Source organism: Triturus cristatus, chromosome 5_2 (genome assembly GCF_964204655.1).
Source record: "Triturus cristatus chromosome 5_2, aTriCri1.1, whole genome shotgun sequence".
Lineage (NCBI taxonomy): Eukaryota > Metazoa > Chordata > Amphibia > Caudata > Salamandridae > Triturus > Triturus cristatus.
The window spans coordinates 1,074,893,438-1,074,912,230 of NC_140588.1; the positions used below are offsets into that span (position 1 = coordinate 1,074,893,438).

Consider the following 18,793-nt stretch of genomic DNA (forward strand, 5'->3'; position numbering starts at 1 on the left):
TTATTTCACAGCGAAATTAATGTAATTAATATAGGCCTCAGCCGTCTTGTATGGTGTACCATGACCGTGTATAGGTACTCTGGAATATTAGTAAGCAGGGTTCTGGTCCCATCCCTGGACAATGCACAACAGTATCATTGTACTCTTGTGACCGTAGTCCCCATTGTTCAATGCGAGGATGCATTTTGACCTTTGGATTGCCAAACATATTCATTAAAGCTTGAGGATCAGTTACCTGGGTAAAAGGTTTTCTGTACAGGAATACATGGAAATGTTCACAAGCCTATACCATAGCTAAGCTTTCTTTTTCAGATTGTGAGTAAGCCATTAGACTTTCACCTGGGTCTGAGACGTCATATTGTACAGACGTGAATCTTAAGCTTTAACTCATCTGTGTTTATGTCAGGAAAGAAATGTTTTCATATGTTTACTGTCGAAAGAACTGTGCGCGTAAGTTAACTGGTACTGGTGTAATTTTATTTGAATACATTCAGTAATCTGATCTGTTACACTTTTCTTAGTAATGAGTTTTCATCGAAAAGATGTGCATTTCAATAAACTGTTCTACTCCATTAATGTCGTGGTAAATCCTTTGTTATTAAAATACATGTTTCCTGTAGGCAGTGTCATTCGCTGGTGTAGACCCACAAAGAGGATTCCATTGTATAACACCGCATAATTTAAAGAGTGGCGCGTTAGATGAGCAGGTCTCTTCAACCTTGAATTTATTAGAATTAGTCCCCTTGCCACTGGCAGGTGGTCGGAGGGGCATAAAGAGCTCATGCATTTTAGGTTCACCCACTAGACCCCTTTATCTTGTGGACCGCACCAAACCCTCACGGTTGGCTTCAAGCCCACCTACTGCTGACCGTTGGACAGCGTTATGGACACTCATTTGCTTGCTTCTTATAGGATTACTTGCCTCCCTCTTCTTATGTTTGCCCCTCCCCTGGAGCAGAGCCTCCTTGCAATACTTTTTATTGTCTGACGTATATCCTTCCACTGCTCACTTTTAGGAAAGTATTTTTTTTTTTCAATAAGCACTCTATGAGAGTGCATGTGTTTTTCATCTCTCTCCCACATGAGCTTCCCCTTCTCCAAAACACACCCCTGCTCTTTATTGCTCTCTCCAGTCAGTGGTGATTTTCCCCTATTTTATCTCTCCTCCCCATACCAGCTTTATTTTAATTTTATTTAAACTCCCCATCCGACCACTCCCTATTGCGTTCCACCACCCACACTTCCATTACTTGTCCACCCCTTAAGGTCTTTGCATTTTTTTTTACATTTCTTTTAGGTTCCTGCAAGCCCTATATGCTCCTGGGCCACTCACTTGCTAAAAAAAACCTTGGGCACGCTTGAAAATGTAGCTTTTTATTTACTACACCAAGTAGCATCCGCAATCTTGGATTGGTAAATACAAATGAAAAGATTGCAGCCACTTCTTTCACTGGGCAGGTGCATGCATGGTGACAAGTGGACACCTATGTCATCACACATGCATGTGGTTACTGAATGATACAGACGCCTTTCAAGTCATGACATATACACGCTATGCTTGTATCACGTCATAATGCTTTTTTAAAAATTGATGCTGCAGTATCATCAAAAAGCATATTTCCTTGTACTGATGCTGTACAGCATCGCCAAAAAGCACTGGAAAAGCCAATAGGTCTCAAAGGCGAGGTCTATTGGCTTTGCCAGGTCTTGTTTTACGAGATAACTAAGTTAATCCTCGGCCCATCCAGTGTGTCAATTTCCTCGATAAGAACCTTGCATAGAAGGCCCCAGGCCCAGCCAGACTCCCAGCCCTTAGGACATGTTCCGCTAGATCCATAAGGGTCTCTGGGAAAAGGCAGTCCGGCCATTTCCTGCAGAAAAGCCCCCAGGCCCATCCAGTCTCACCTTTCCTGAAGCCGGTCTCCTCAACTCGACACAGATCGGGGGCTTTAAGTGGGATGACATTGGAGTGAGTTTCTAAAAGGGGCGTGGCAAAAGAAGTGTAACTATGAATACTTTTCAATCGGCATGGCCAAAAGTAGGGGCATCCCCCCCCCCCCCCGGATGTTCTTTCTGGCAGCTATTTCTGCGGCGGGCCTGGGATACCTCTGAGTCAGGGAAATATGCTGAATTTGTCTTGGTGTAATTTTCCAACACCAGGACAAAGTGAGCAGCCCCGCAATGGGCTCGCCCATATTTACAAGGCCACACACAGTCACCCGTTGTGACTTTTAATGGCCGTGTAAATATGGGCCCCTTTCACGCATTACTCTGTGTGAAAGGGGCGTTCCATGGGTGTTACTGTGGGTGTTCCCATACAACATCCATAGAACATGACGGATTCCCAGATTTACAACATTTTATGCGCCTTGCAACAGGCACATTAACCCTCTATGCTGCTATATGATTCTAAACAGTGATTGGACAAAACACAGAGGTCTCCCAGAACTGCATGAACCACCAGAGCTATCTTACTGCTGTTATAATCCCCTTCCCTTAGTGGGCACACGATGTTCCCTGCAGGAGGTGCCTCACCCCTGTAAGACATTTTAAAATGCTGCCTCTGTCATCAATGAAGTAATCTAGAACAGATTTACCGTCACATGTGTCCAGTTTGCTCGTTGTTTTGCAGAAGATGTTTTTTAAGTCAATGTATACAGAGGCTGTTAGACTCTGCTTTGCAAGCTCCGCCCCTTGTGAGAGCACCTCGTTTCCTCCAAGGTATGTGTTCCAGAGTGGTTGTTTTGCAGTTCCGGCTCTGCACCTCAGTGGCATGGATTAACTGAATGGTTTTGACAGTCATAGTGGAGACATCCTTGTTGAGAACTGATCAGCGTTTTCCCTGCAACGAACATGAAAACAGGGTTCACTTTCAAAGCCAGTTTTGACTTACTTCCGGGTCTGAGCCCCAGGGGGTCTCGCACCACTTTAAGTCATGCATAGAACGCCAAGGCTGCAAGAAGAACCCCTCCGCCCACTGCTGCAGATAAGCCCCTCCCCCTTACAATTGTACCCCCCACGAATCGCCAACTGAAGAAACAACCCCAGCATTGTTACAGGATACAGCCCTGAAAAGGCAGCGAGACGTCTCAGCACTCGGGTGTTTTTCCCATCAAAAGCTTTGAATTTAGGAGTGAGCCAGTGTTTCTGCCAAAACTTGCCTTTAATAGCCTCTGGTGTTTCCATAGCACCGCCCATAATTCAGGCAACCATTTAAATGTAACACTCCCTCCTGCCGCTCACTGTGTGATTCTAGGAGACACCGTCTCCCTCCCTCCACTCAGTACAAGAGTCCAGAAGACAAGCCCGTCCCTTCCCCCACCGACTGAGTCCAGGAGACACCCCATCCCTCCATTCTCTCACGACCAGAGTCCAGCACTCACACCCTCCATCCCTCCCTCCAGCCACTGTCTGCAAATACTGCCCCCATCCCCTCGCTACCTGAGTCCAGGTGACACCCCATCCCTCCATTCTCTCACGACCAGAGTCCAGCACTCACACCCTCCATCCCTCCCTCCAGCCACTGTCTGCAAACACTGCCCCCATCCCCTCGCTACCTGAGTCCAGGTGACACCCCATCCCTCCATTCTCTCACGACCAGAGCCCACCACTCACACCCTCCTTCCCTCCCTCCCTCCCTCCAGCCACTGTCTGCAAACACTGCCCCCATCCCCTCGCTACCTGAGTCCAGGTGACACCCCATCCCTCCATTCTCTCACGACCAGAGTCCAGCACTCACACCCTCCATCCCTCCCTCCAGCCACTGTCTAGAGGACCACCACATACTGGATCCCACTCAGACGGGTTTCAGACCTAAGCACAGGACAGAGACCGCTCTCCTCATGGTCGTAGAGGAAGCGAGAAAAATTCTGGATCAGGGAGGATCAGTGGCAGTGATCCTCCTTGATCTAAGCGCGGCCTTTGACACAGTGTGTCATGACACCCTACTAAGCCGCCTGTCCGGTGTGGGGATCAAGGATAAGGCTTGGGCATGGTTTGAATCCTTTCTGGGGAACAGATCCTTCAGGGTTTTTGATGGCGATTCAGCTTCCTCCAGTAGACCTTTAAATTGTGGAGTTCCTCAGGGCTCCTCTCTGAGCCCTGCTCTATTCAACCTTTATATGAGACCACTGGCCAGTGTCGTCCGCCCATTTGGAATTAAAATCATCTCATATGCGGACGACACGCAGCTGGTGGTCTCACTGGCGCAAGAGGCATCTCGAACTGCGCCAGGCGGGCTCAGAGAATGCCTGGAGGAAGTGAGGAGCTGGATGTCGTCATCATCCCTGAAACTGAACGGAGCAAAAACTGAGCTGATGCTCCTAGGACCCTCAGAGCTGGCACTTTCCCCTTCCCTATGGCCCCCATGCCTAGGACCGCCTCCAACCCCAAAAAGTACCATCAAAAGTCTTGGGGTATGGCTAGACAGCTCACTGTCTTTCAATGTCCAAGCCACAAAACTGTCAGCCACATGTTTTGGCATTCTGCGAGTGCTAAATAAAATCTTCCCCCTCCTCCCCCTGGAAGCCAAACAGGCTGCCATTCAAGGGCTCATCCATTCACGTCTTGATTTTAACAACGCACATTATTTGGGTGCACCAGAATACACTCTTCGGAGGCTGCAAACTGTACAGAACAGCGCAGCTCGCCTTTTACTTAAAATCCCGCACAGGCACTCAGTGAGGACCGGACTGACTAGCCTCCATTGGCTACCGGTCCGGCAGAGAGTTCTGTTCAAGGCACTATGTATAGCCCACCAAGCCTTCTGGGATATGGGACCCATCATTACCCGTGATCTGATCACCCATTACATCCCAAATCGCAGTCTCCGCTCCAGCCAGACTTTCTTGGCAGCAGTTCCAAGAATAAAAAGATCTAGAACCGGCGGAAGGACATTCATGTACAATGCAGCGAAGGCTTGGAATGCTCTACCGCTTCATCTTAGAGCCACCCAGAATCTTACTATGTTTCGCAAGCAACTGAAGACCCACCTGTTCACATCTTCCTGCTAAACTTTTGTTGTCTTTTTTTTTCGTCCCTTCCCTGCTCCCTGTAGGTCTCGGTTATCCTAGCGCTTGGACGCCTTCGGGCAACAATTGCGCTCTATAAATCCCCAAGTTTACAAGTTTACAAGTTTACTGTCTGCAAACACTGCCCCCATCCCCTCGCTACCTGAGTCCAGGTGACACCCCATCCCTCCATTCTCTCACGACCAGAGCCCAGCACTCACACCCTCCTTCCCTCCCTCCCTCCCTCCAGCCACTGTCTGCAAACACTGCCCCCATCCCCTCGCTACCTGAGTCCAGGTGACACCCCATCCCTCCATTCTCTCACGACCAGAGCCCAGCACTCACACCCTCCTTCCCTCCCTCCCTCCCTCCAGCCACTGTCTGCAAACACTGCCCCCATCCCCTCGCTACCTGAGTCCAGGTGACACCCCATCCCTCCAGTCTCTCACGACCAGAGTCCAGCACTCACACCCTCCATCCCTCCCTCCAGCCACTGTCTGCAAACACTGCCCCCATCCCCTCGCTACCTGAGTCCAGGTGACACCCCATCCCTCCATTCTCTCACGACCAGAGCCCAGGACTCACACCCTCCTTCCCTCCCTCCCTCCCTCCAGCCACTGTCTGCAAACACTGCCCCCATCCCCTCGCTACCTGAGTCCAGGTGACACCCCATCCCTCCAGTCTCTCACGACCAGAGTCCAGCACTCACACCCTCCATCCCTCCCTCCAGCCACTGTCTGCAAACACTGCCCCCATCCCCTCGCTACCTGAGTCCAGGTGACACCCCATCCCTCCATTCTCTCACGACCAGAGTCCAGCACTCACACCCTCCATCCCTCCCTCCAGCCACTGTCTGCAAACACTGCCCCCATCCCCTCGCTACCTGAGTCCAGGTGACACCCCATCCCTCCATTCTCTCACGACCAGAGCCCACCACTCACACCCTCCTTCCCTCCCTCCCTCCCTCCAGCCACTGTCTGCAAACACTGCCCCCATCCCCTCGCTACCTGAGTCCAGGTGACACCCCATCCCTCCATTCTCTCACGACCAGAGTCCAGCACTCACACCCTCCATCCCTCCCTCCAGCCACTGTCTGCAAACACTGCCCCCATCCCCTCGCTACCTGAGTCCAGGTGACACCCCATCCCTCCATTCTCTCACGACCAGAGCCCAGCACTCACACCCTCCTTCCCTCCCTCCCTCCCTCCAGCCACTGTCTGCAAACACTGCCCCCATCCCCTCGCTACCTGAGTCCAGGTGACACCCCATCCCTCCATTCTCTCACGACCAGAGCCCAGCACTCACACCCTCCTTCCCTCCCTCCCTCCAGCCACTGTCTGCAAACACTGCCCCCATCCCCTCGCTACCTGAGTCCAGGTGACACCCCATCCCTCCATTCTCTCACGACCAGAGTCCAGCACTCACACCCTCCTTCCCTCCCTCCCTCCCTCCAGCCACTGCACCCATCCCCTCGTTACCTGAGTCCAGGTGACACCCCATCCCTCCAGTCTCTCACGACCAGAGCCCAGCACTCACACCCTCCTTCCCTCCCTCCCTCCCTCCCTCCCTCCAGCCACTGTCTGCAAACACTGCCCCCATCCCCTCGCTACCTGAGTCCAGGTGACACCCCATCCCTCCATTCTCTCACGACCAGAGCCCAGCACTCACACCCTCCTTCCCTCCCTCCCTCCAGCCACTGCACCCATCCCCTCGTTACCTGAGTCCAGGTGACACCCCATCCCTCCAGTCTCTCACGACCAGAGTCCAGCACACACGCCCTCCCTCCCTCCAGCCACTGTCTGCAAACACTGCCCCCATCCCCTCGTTACCCGAGTCCAGGTGACAACCCATCCCTCCATTCTCTCACGACCAGAGCCCAGCACTCACACCCTCCTTCCCTCCCTCCCTCCCTCCAGCCACTGTCTGCAAACACTGCCCCCATCCCCTCGCTACCTGAGTCCAGGTGACACCCCATCCCTCCATTCTCTCACGACCAGAGCCCAGCACTCACACCCTCCTTCCCTCCCTCCAGCCACTGTCTGCAAACACTGCCCCCATCCCCTCGCTACCTGAGTCCAGGTGACACCCCATCCCTCCATTCTCTCACGACCAGAGTCCAGCACTCACACCCTCCTTCCCTCCCTCCCTCCAGCCACTGCACCCATCCCCTCGCTACCTGAGTCCAGGTGACACCCCATCCCTCCATTCTCTCACTACCAGGCTCCAGAAGACAAGCCCTTCCCTCTCCCCCCCACCGTCGGAGTCCAGGAGACACCCCATACCTCCTTTCTCTCACTAGCCCAGTCCAGAAGACACCACCCCCTCCCTTCTCTCACTACCAGAGTTTAGCACACACATCCCTCCATCCCACCAGCCACTGTCTGCAGACACTGCCCTCTCCCGTCATTACCGGAGTCCAGGAGATACCCCCTTCCTCCTCTCACTACCAGAATCCAGGTGGCACCCCATCCCTCCATTGTCTCACTAGCCCAGTCCAGAAGACACTACCGCCTCACTTCTCTCACTATCAGAGTCCAGCACACACCACCTCCTTCCCTCCAGCCACTGTCTGCAGACACTACCTCCCTCCTCTGGTTACCTGAGTCCAAGTGACACCCCCTCCCTTCTTTCACTAGCCCAGTCCAGAAGATAAGCCCTTCCCTCTCCCCCCCCCCACCCCCCACTGTCGGAGTCCAGGAGACACCCCATACCTTCCATCACTCACTACCAGAGTCCAGCACACACTACTTCCCTCCCTCCCTAGATCCACTGTCTGCAGACACTGCCCCCCTCCTTCTGTAACCCGAGTCCAGGTGACACCCCCTCCCTTCTTTCACTAGCCCAGTCCAGAAGACACTACCCCCTCACTTCTCTCACTAGCAGAGTCCAGCACATTGAATCAGCCGGAGCCGTGATGCTATGGCCGCTCCTCTTGGGGAACCCAGGATCTCTGTCCTATCTTCATTCTCCAAGTCACCCACGTCGGCGTCCCATGCTGCTCGTGGGTTCCAAATGTTTCTGGTTGATTAGAAATTAGGGTCTGGTAGATCTTGACAATTTTATGGTCACTCAGGTCTCCCATGATAAGTTTACCCACTAAAGGAGTACATTCTGGAAGGTCCAATAATGCTTTTATGTAGGGGATCAGTCCATGGTGGAGTTGGAGGAACTTGTGAAATTGACTGTGATGAAGCTGGAATTCTGTCTGGAGTGTCCGATAAGATTTAAGGACTGTGCCTTACATGACATCTCCTAAGGAGGAGATCCTAATAAGATCCTATTTCCAGAATACTGTCAACGCGGCCACCTGTGGTAGAAGGACTCTGCACCATAATGGTGTCTGCTTTGTCAGTCTGCCCCACCACTTCCTTATCTAGGGGTTGACCATCACAGGTTTAGGACTACTTTTGTTGCTGGGGTAGTGCTTTTCCCCTCTCCATACAGATAAGCTTGCAGCGGAGTTGCGTACATCACCATTTTATCAAGCGCGTATGTAGGGTCTCCCTGTGCGTCGTAACACCAGTCATTTATGATCTGGGAGATGGGTTGCTATATAAGATGACTCAACATCGGCTGCTGCAATGCCCCACAATTTGTAGATTGGAAACATTTACTAAGGACCATGTAGGGTGTACGCCCGTCCCAAAGAAAGGCATTTAGGATGGAGTTTAGTTTACAAAACCACTGTCGTGTGATGTCAAATGGGAAGTTTTGTAGTTGGTAAAGGAATCTGGGTAAGGAGGCCATTTTGAATACCGCGACCATCCCGCCAAGGACCGTGGGAGCACTGACCATATACTTATATCTTCCTTTGGGCAATTGAATACTGGTTCTATATTAGCACTCCATGCAAAAGTCTCCACCGGGGATATATGGACGGCTAAGTATTTGATGCCCTCAGTGGCCACCTGCACTCTGCTGCGCATCCAAGTCTATGTGGATCAGAATCGACCATATATACAGTGGATTTTGAGGTGTTTAGGAAGAGGCTTGATGTTTCCCCAAACATGCACATTATCTGCAACAGCTGAGGTCCCATTGTGTCTGGTGTTGTTATAAAGAAGAGAACTTCATTGGCATATAGTCCGATCCTGTCCGAACGCCCATCTCCCCACTCAAAGTCCCGCACCTGCGCATCAATTCTCACCCAGACCTCTAGTGGCTCCATGGAAAGAGTGAACAGCAGGGTGGTCTGGGGGCAAATCTGCCGCGTTCCCCATTGTATAGGGAAAGTATCCGACTGAGCCCCCACCACCCACACTGATGCCGTCAAATCTGTATATAGCATCCGGAGATATGCGAGGAACCGTGGGCCAAAACTGAGGTGCTGAAGGAGCAGGAATAGATCAACCCAGCTCACGGAATCAAATGCCTTATCTATGTCGGCAAGGAAGAGCATTGCCGGCTCCTTCAGCCTTTCGTCCAGCGCGTTATACACTCTCCGTATACTGTGGCTGGTCACCCAGTGTGGTGTGAACCGGGACTGGTCGGTGTGGATCAAATCCGTAATGTGGGTAATTAGTCTATTTTCCAGAACTTCGGCTAATATCTTAAACTCTAGGTTTAAGTGGGAAATTGGACGGTACGAAGTGTGGTCGTATGCCGGGCGCACTGGTTTGGAGAAGACCACGATCTCTGCATGGTGCCAATCCAGTGGTATAACTGCTGTGGCCGTTGCGGACAAGACTGCATCCTGGAGATAAGTTTGAAGCTTAGGCATATATATTTTGAAAAATACGCTGGAGAAGCTCTTTGGCCCAGGAGCTTTGTCTGAGTTTATATAAGCCACAACTGCAATAAGTTCCTCCCCTGCAAGCTTAGCAACCAGAGATTCAAGGACTGCTAGGGACGGGGTCTTAAGTGGGAACGCCTGTACAAACTCTTTTATCTGTGTCTCTGAGTCTACCTCGTTCTTTACGTAGACCCCTTCGAAATGTGACGTGAAGGTTACTCGCTATGTCTCATGGATCTGTGAGTAATGTACCTGACTTGCTCTTAATTAGGGGAATGGAGGGGGGAGGCGATGGGGGTACCCTGGCATAATCTATGAAGTCATTGATTTGATTTGTCCCCTCAATGATAAATGTGGCTCTGAGAAGGCCAACTGCTCCTCACCCATCAGGGCCTGGTGGTACTGCTGTTTTACTATGCCGAGTTGTCTACGCGCTTGCTGGCCATCAGGTTGGTGACTGCGCAGATTCAGCTCTGTGATTTTGATCTCAAGATCAACTATGTCTCACAGTCTGCACCGGCGCTCCCCGGCACAGAAGCTAATATCCATCCCATGAAGCGTGGGCTTCAGGGACTCCCATAAAGTCTGAGGGGACCTCACTGTGCCTATATTATTTGCAAAATATCCATCTATGCAATCTGCCATGTGTTTGCTATAATCAGGGCTCTGAAGATGCCATGGCGATAGGCGCCATCGGAACGCCGGGCGCCAGTGACCCACCCGAAGACCCAACGCTACTGGGGAATGATCAGAAAGTCCCTTAAGGAGTTCCGCAATATCTATTACCTGGTGTAAACTGCTGACTGGGACCAAGAAATAATCGACAAGAGAACAAGAGCCATGTGCTGCCGAATAGAAGGTATAACCACACGGAGAAGGGGAGTGGGCTCGCCATACAGCCACGATGCCCAGTGCTGAGGCAAAGGAGGAATGGGGCATCTGGACTGATGTCAAAGGCGGTCCTTGAGGATGCCATCTATCTGCCTCTGGGGCGATTACTCCAATCCAAATCGCCCCAATACCATGATCCCTCCCAGTAGCTTGCCCCATCAGTAGTTCAACAAAAGAGTTTCTGTGGCGGGACGGGGGGCATATACTTTCAGCAATGTGATAGCTTCTCCATTAAGCGTCCTAATAACTGCTGTATTTCTACCATATTTATCTACTCATTTCTTAAGATGGAAAAGGGTCTGTCCATTTAATTAGGATCCCTGTACCCCTGGGACCCGGTGTTTACCCCGAGTGGTAGACTTGTGTGTTTCCCCTTCTAGCTAAGCATGGGACCTTGTTCCCTATAAGGTGAGGCTCCTGTACAAGTAGGACATCTGCCCATTCTCTTGGCCTGATTCAGGACCGCCCCTCTCTTCACCTTGTCCAGTAGACCATTAACATTCCACAACACTAACTGGATGTGGTCAGATGAACATGACTGCAACTGAGCACACATGGTTGGAGTATATTGTAGTGTCTATTTACTGGGTGTGTGAGAAGGTGGGTATCTGGCAGGCACCAAAAAAAGAATGGTTAAACATAATATTAGTAGCAGCACCATCAAATAGTATGCCAGTATTTCAGTGCAATAATCGCTATGAAAATAACTGATATGGAACAACCCTCCTCCCCATACTGCAAGAACCAGAAGTATCTGTCGTGGAATGGGATGCAGGCTGACCCCAATGGGAGGCCAACCCCGGCCCATCCCGATGAGTCCCCTTACCCAACATTAGCATGCTATCAGCAGGGCGTAAGCTCCTGTTTACTGTGTTACATGCCCTCCTATAGCATTATACACTCTTGAGGTCGAGGACAGCCCCATCTAATATAGTTACCCCCCCCATTGGGGCCGACATCAGGGAAGTTGGGGAGAGCCCTTTAGCCGCCAGAGTGTCACTCATCCTCCTGGAGCTTCTCCATGATGAGCGAGATCGGTGTCGACAAGTAGCTGGAATTTTTGTATTCTTGTTCTGCCTATCATTCTGTGAAGAGTCAGGCTCCAGGCGTAGCAGTGTATGGGGTTTAATACTGATCCTTTAATCTGTCCACTGAAAAACCCTTCTCAGGCGAGTCAAAGAAGAGCATCTGAGATTAGTCGATCGCTTTGAGTTTTGCAGCGTACTGAAGCATTCTATCTGATATTTAACTCAGAGGCGCTGTTTTACGGCTTGAAAGGATTGACGCTGTTGCTGTACCAACCTATTGTAATATGTAAAGATCATAACATTGTGTGTTTGGCACTTAATCTCCCCTTGGAATCAGCATGTTTTAGGATGTTGTCCCCATTCACGTAATTCAGGAGTTTCGCAATTACTGGTCTAGGTCTGGCCCCTGGAGGAGGTTGGCGCACTAAAGCTCTATGGGCCCGCTCGACCACAAAACTGGGGGAAAGGACTGCGGATCGCAGTAACCCATGAAGCCATTGATCCAGGAAATGCTTATCGAGTTGCCCTCACAAGCCTCAGGGAATCCAATGAAGCGTAGCTTATTGCGGCACGCTCATCCTTCAGCGTCTTCTACAAGTGCTGCCAGTTCCCTGGTCAGGGAGGTGAGCTTTGATACTTTAGTTTGCAGGGAAGCGACTGAATCTTCCACCCCGGAGACCCTGGTCTCCGCCTCTGTGATCTGCTCTATTGCGTTGCGGAAGTCTTGTGTCAGCAGTGTCACCTCCGAGCCCACAGTGCCTATCTTAGCGTCAAGGATATCACAAGATTGGGTGATAGAAGCCAACAGAGCTGCATTGTCTAGTACCATTCCCTCCTGGCTGTCCGATGCGGTCTGTGGCAGGGAACAGCCCGGCTGAGTGTATTTGTCGAGAGTACTTTGTTTGGTAGTTGGTGGTCCCTTTTCTTTAGTCATGCTGCACAGTTTGTCTGGGGTGTGATTCCCGGCTCACTGCGGGTTCTATTTACCTCTGACCTGCCTCACCCCCACTGCGTGTCTCTGGGGTGGCACATGCAGTGAGATCCGCCACCCACTGGAGCCACATGCCCATGTGGCCATATCAGGATATAGGCACCAGGCGAGGCTCAAGACAACCAAGAAAGAGGGAGACATACTACGTCACAAACTGCACGCAGCCTAGTCTGGCCATCTCCGTGACCGATGTGCCCACCCTCTATGATGTCCCAAAGGGGGTCTGGTATTTATGGGTGCTTGCACCTGCAAGTGGCTGTAGCCCCTTAAAGACCTGTGGAATTGGTTCCCATAAAGTGAGCAGCGGGTTGCACCTACGGCTGGTGTATCCCCAGTGGGCCTGAGCTTGCTCGCAGTTCTTCCAAACCCCAGCTGATATGTGGAGTTGGGGATCAACAGGACTGGCAGTTATACTGGTGCGAGGCCCCTATGATTCCACACCACAGGTCCCGGCCATGTGGGGTTGGGGCGGCCCATGGGCCATATCCAGCCAAGCAGCGGGCTCAACTGTGTCCAGAATTAGGGCTTGTTGATGGCCAGCGTTCTATTGTCTGTAGGCAATGTTGTCCCTCTGCCCCCCCACCCATCAGTCTCTTGGCCGGCCCAGCCTTGCATGTACATGCTCAGTGGTCTCGTGAGCTGCCTCTAGCGATCAGACGCTTCTCACTGCTTAGATCATGGCGCTCTGACGTGCTGCTCTACTTCTCTAAATCCATTGGGAGTCCCTTGGCATCTGTTGGCCCCTTTGTGCGGGCAATGTTTTCACGCCAGTCATGCTGCCATGGCCCGCATGCTATTGGCGCCTCCCACAGTCGGGCCTGGTGTGCTGACCGGGGAGTTTGAAGAGGGCTCCGAGCAGACGACCCCTGGTCCGCTACCTTCTGCGTCCGAGGACTGCCCAGATCACCCCCATGATGTTCACTAGTTAAAGTGACCACCTTGTACCATGCCAAGCAACCCTTATGGTGTGGTTGTAAGTCAACCTTTTCGGACTAGCTGCCCTAGTGGTAGCGTAGGCTAAGCAGTCTTTGAGGCTAAACTCGTTAAAGCGTGTTAAGCAAGCTGTTTTACCATCTGTAACCCCCTTTTATACCAATGAAAGGACACCACACAGATATATATTTAAAATATATATGTATTTATTACTCAAAGTATCCCCTAGACTCTTTATGAGCACAGGAGCACAAATCGTTAAACAAGAAAGTATTACAATATACAGAAGTTGCACTTTATATGGATAGGCCCTGGTGGCCGATCAAACCATATACTAAAATAGTGGTATAAGTACCACGAACAGGAAAGGGAAAAGGCCTAGGGCCTCTAGAATCGCTGGGCCTACAAGGAGCTAACGTCAGTTAGTGACCAGGAGGTCCACGGGTCGCGTGTGCAGTGAGGAAAGTTACACGCGGGCTCCCATAGGTTTTCAATGGGTGCGTAAAAGTTCAAAAGTTACTGCTAGAAGGGTCTTCTGGATGGACTACGAACTTAAGACTTAAAACACAGACACTAGAGATGTTTCTCTACACTTGTGCACCGGAGTGCCAGCTTTACCTCACCCACAGGAAGCGGGTGCATAGGTCTCGAAGTGCATCGGGTTTCGTCTATCTGTTCAATGGAGCCTGATGACAAAGATGCTGCAGGCGGCCGGTCCAGAAGAGATGCGGTGGATCCAAGAGTGGATCAGAGTTGTAGAAGACCTGAAAGCAGAGGGGACAGTGTTCACAGTCACTAGCCAGTGACCGGCGTGGCACCAGGTAGGTACCAGGCGATGTCGGGTGCAAACAGGTGATGAGGGGTAGCTTGTCTCCGCAGCCACGTGGTCCCTGAAGGTTGACGACGTCCAGGAGTCGGTTCACGAGCTGTCCCACGCAGGCTCTCGCTGTCGGCGGTGTCGGCGACTCGAAGGAAGCAAACAAGCCTTGGCAAAAGCAGAAGTCGTGAAGAGTGAAGAAAGCTGATTACTCTGACCAGCAAGGTCAGAGGGGCTGCTCCTTTGGAGGGAAGCAGGGGCCAGTCTGGAGCAACCAGACCAGTGTCGTAGATTTCAAGGTTCGTCGCCAAAATGGCCACTAGCCAACGGCCAGGGACCGGGCAGGCACGTCGAGATGCAAAGTGCAGAGGGGCCCCACGCAGATCGTGGAGATGCTGGAGGGCTCACCTTTGGTGCAGATGCTGCTCGGATGTTGGGCTTCTCTGGACCCAAAGCACAACTTGGAGGGAGCCTCTGTTGTCGCGCGTGCAGCTTGTCGTGGGTCTTTCAAGATGGCTGGCTCCACGTGTCTCGGTGCCTCCACGGGTTCCTTCTTTTCAGGGACTGTGGATCGGGCGGTGAGAGGTCTGGAGGTCCAGGTCTTGTCGGGCTCTGGGCTCGGGCTCCGGCGGGAGGCGGCGGCAAAGCAGACGTCGAGTAGCTGGTTGGTGCTTGCGTTAGCAAGATGGTCACTCCCTGACCATAGGGGAGATTTCCTTCTGTCCTCTGTGTAGCAGAGCGTCGAAGTTCCAGTCTTCTTCTTGTAGTTAAGTTGATTCCAGGGTGTCTGAAGTCTTAGGACACAGCTCCTACCTTTAAGCGGATTCTAGGGGCCGGACTACCTGCTAGGTCCCTCCCTAAGGGTGGGACCAGGAAGGGGGGTGGTTACACCCCAAATCCTTTGTCCAGCTCGCCCCAGGTCCGGGGCTGGTGTGCCCCAGGACCGGTTTGAACTGGCATATGCACCGAGGCTCCTTGTGAGCCTCAGGCATGTCTGATTCTATTCAAGCACTACCTGACCAATACACAAAATCCTGTCTGGGGTGGTGCTCGCACCTCCCCTGGCAGGAAACCCTTTGTCCACGTCTCCCAAGCTGGAAGGACTCCCAGCACCAGGAGGGCAGACTTGTGTCTGTGGTGGCAGCATCCATTTTGTGGAGCTGAGGCTATGTCTGATTTTATCCGGGTTTCAGGTACTGTACATGTTGTGTCCCTCTAGAAGGGTGGAATGCTAACCCCGTCACCAGAATTGGCGAGGGGTTAGTATTCCAATTCGTATGACACCTTACTCGACATGTTTTGATAAAGCCAAACCAAAGATAGCATTTAACCGCGAGGTTCATAATGCACTTAAGAGTATATGGTATGACGATATCTGGAAACGGTAGAAGGAAGTTGTCCCGACCACTGCAGACAGGCTCAGCTCATGCCAGAGCACCATCTCACATGGAACCAAGCACTCTGCCTTCAGGATTGTTAAGGCCTGCCATAGGAGTGACTTATAGGTTAACATGTGTTCCATTTAAGGTTAGGTATAGGTATACTACACCTAAGTAAGAGGTGGTTACACCAACTTACCCCAGCTGAGTGATCAGCCAGTTGTGTCAAATTGTTAGGCCAGGCCAGGGGTGGCACAATACATGCTTCAGCCCCTGGTAGGCCTTAGATACACCAATGCCATGGGTACCTAGTGTACACTGGTACAGGGGCTCACAGGGTGATCCAGTTCCAATTGGTTACGCACCTAGGGTGCATAGTGTCAATTTAGTAGAGAGAACAGCAGGCTGGGGGTCTGATTAGCAGGCCCACAGCCTCAATATGGCAAAAACCAGTGAAGCAAAAAGCAAAAATTTGGGGTGACCATAGGATAGCAGACCCTACTCTCCTACACCCCCACTCAAACCTCAGCCGCACTGTCCACGTCACCACAGCCGGACCCTGCCAACTCCGGCCTTATCTGGCAGGGGCAAAAGGCCCCATCTTGCCTACAGCGGCTCCGCCTGTGTTCGGGATGGCTGATAGCATCCGTATTTTGTTGTGGGAACTCCTCAGACCCATATCTTCGTGTTGGTGACTTTTAATCGTATGTGTTGACACAGGATCATGACGGATGACAGCTGGCCATGCGGAGCTGAGCTAATTTGCGGCCTCCATGTTCGGCGTACCGTTGTGCTGCTTCGTGACACAATCAAGTGCAATCCTGTTGCTGTCCCCTAAGTGACTGCCTTGAATTAACTTAGTAGCCCTGTGAGCTATTTCCCTGCTAGGCAGGGTGACGTTCCGGTACCTTCCATCCTCATCTTTTGACATGGAGGATTTGCTTCATCTAGTGTCTACATCAGAGGATAAGTCCATCACCTGCTAGATGTCACACACCACTGAAATTGTAGCCACCGCAGTGGAACCCAAGGCTGAATAATTAAAGCAGGTTGGTCCCGCTGGATCTCTGGAGCTTTGGAGATCTCTCTCTTCAAATGCCTAATGCAGAATTTGACTTAGTAATTTTTTCTGCGGTACAAGGAGGAGGGTGAAGCTGAACTTCAATCCACTACAGTGGAACTGACGGTTGGATACTTTGACCTGCAAGTCCCCCTGAAACTCTGGAGGTAAGGCTTTTCAGTTTCCAACCTTTTTTCTGGTGCCCAAACAACCATAGAAGTACACTTCTGAGGCTCACAGGACCTCTCAGGAAGGCAAATAGAGACACCTAGGGTGGCAGGCATAGGCCAACAGAAAAGTCCTGTAAAGGCCCAGTGCCACTGGCCAGCTGGGCATTTCCAGGAAAAAGCCTCTTGCAGCTTGTTGTGTCACTGTAGCCAAACAGGTCAGCCAACAGATCTTTGGAGTCCACTTCTTTGTCCTGGGCATACGAGGAAGCAGCTCCGGTCCTTCAGGGCTTCTCTCAGGGCACAGGTAGCAGGTGCGGTCCTCTTTGGATTTTCCGCAGCTCCAGAAAATGTTCTGAGGGGATGACTTGGGGTGCTACAGTTATCCTTAGCACCAGCTAGTGGGTGGCGGTGACACCTGACACCTCCCTAACCAATGGGGTTACAAGGGGTAAACAGTCCCTAAGGACCCCTCACTGTCAAAATCCAGGAATGGGCAACCCTACTCCCCTTGTGCACAGCCTGTGTCCATCCAGAGGTTTGGTCAGGGTAATGAGTAGTACCTTTTTCTGTGGTCACTCAAAACCGGTTCAAAAGTAGTTCGGTGCCAGCCTGACTAAAAGGGACAAAAGCTGCGGCTTTCCAAGTGTCACCTAACAGTTGCGTGTAGTAGTTGAGTGCCCTTTGGAGTTCATTTTATGGTCCCATCCCAAATAGGCTTCCTGACCGGGAAAGAAAACAACTCCCCACTCCTAGGCCATTGTCTGGGTTCTGAGAGCAGTTTTTAGGATTGTTTCACACCTAAAAAAAGGCCCTCTGTTGGAGGGGAAAGGACCCTCAGACATCCCCCGCAGACACTCATTGCACCTGCCTGCTAGGGAAACTCTCCCCCCTCTTTAAAGTGCAAACGGCATCCTGCATTCATCGGGAAACACAAAGCGGATTGTAATCAGCCACTCTATATTTCACTGAATGCACTTCCCCAGGCAAGCGCATTACTTGCAATAAGGTGCACTGTCCCCGTTTGCGCCCGGCGCACCTGTTTAAAGACGGAGCATGGTGCAAACAAGGACAATGCACCCTGTCTGAAATATGGGCTTCGATGTACCAATACCACACACTCCTCTATGTTTCCGGCGCATTCCAGGAGAGCTGGGCAGCTGGCAGTATCCGCATTTGTGGATTTGCTGCACTGCTCTGGGTGTTTGGTTTGATGTATGTTTGTACATACGTATGTATGAATGTGTTATTTAGGTTTAATGTTCTTCTCTACAAGAACAAATTCCACTGATGGTCAAGACATAAAGCCAATATGTTTCCATTGTGTAGCTGCCACTCCTGGTGAGTGCTTGGAAGCTTGGTCGCGGTATCCTCACCGCCTTTTTTCTCCCGTTCACTCTTATTCTTCCCGTCTTGCATGTAAGCACATTAGGGTTATTTCTTCCAGAGGCAGGGAGTGTGCAGCCTACTCCTATATGGTCCTGTGAGTGTGGATGCCGACGGGGTTGTACTGTATTGTATCGTATCTCAGTATGTATATATAATGCTTACTACCCCTATGTGGAGAACTGAAGCACTTGCCTACATGCATCGAAAGCTATGTTGTGAGGTTGGAAATTGTCTCTCTTTTTCATCCTATGTGGGAACTGTTCCCATGTCGTGCATCACGACCTTCGAGGTGTGGTGATCGTGTTATAGGGCGCATTGCTTAGCAGTGTGGTGGGTGAGGAGGTGTGAGAGATCGATAGGATGCAGATAATTTAATTACACCTGCATTTGAGTGGTG

At 51.4% G+C, this 18,793-nt stretch overlaps 1 protein-coding gene across 2 annotated transcripts in view; it reads right to left on the reverse strand.

Moving 5' to 3' along the window:
• The window catches only part of LOC146829692 (serine protease 23-like), a 1,412,546-nt gene that overhangs the window by 1,307,474 nt on the left and 86,279 nt on the right, over nucleotides 1-18,793 (reverse strand). For both annotated transcript variants that reach the window (XM_085608396.1, XM_085608399.1), the window contains exon 2: nucleotides 2,598-2,842. The gene's annotated coding sequence lies outside the window, so the exon portion shown is untranslated. The remainder of the gene's footprint in view (nucleotides 1-2,597; nucleotides 2,843-18,793) is intronic.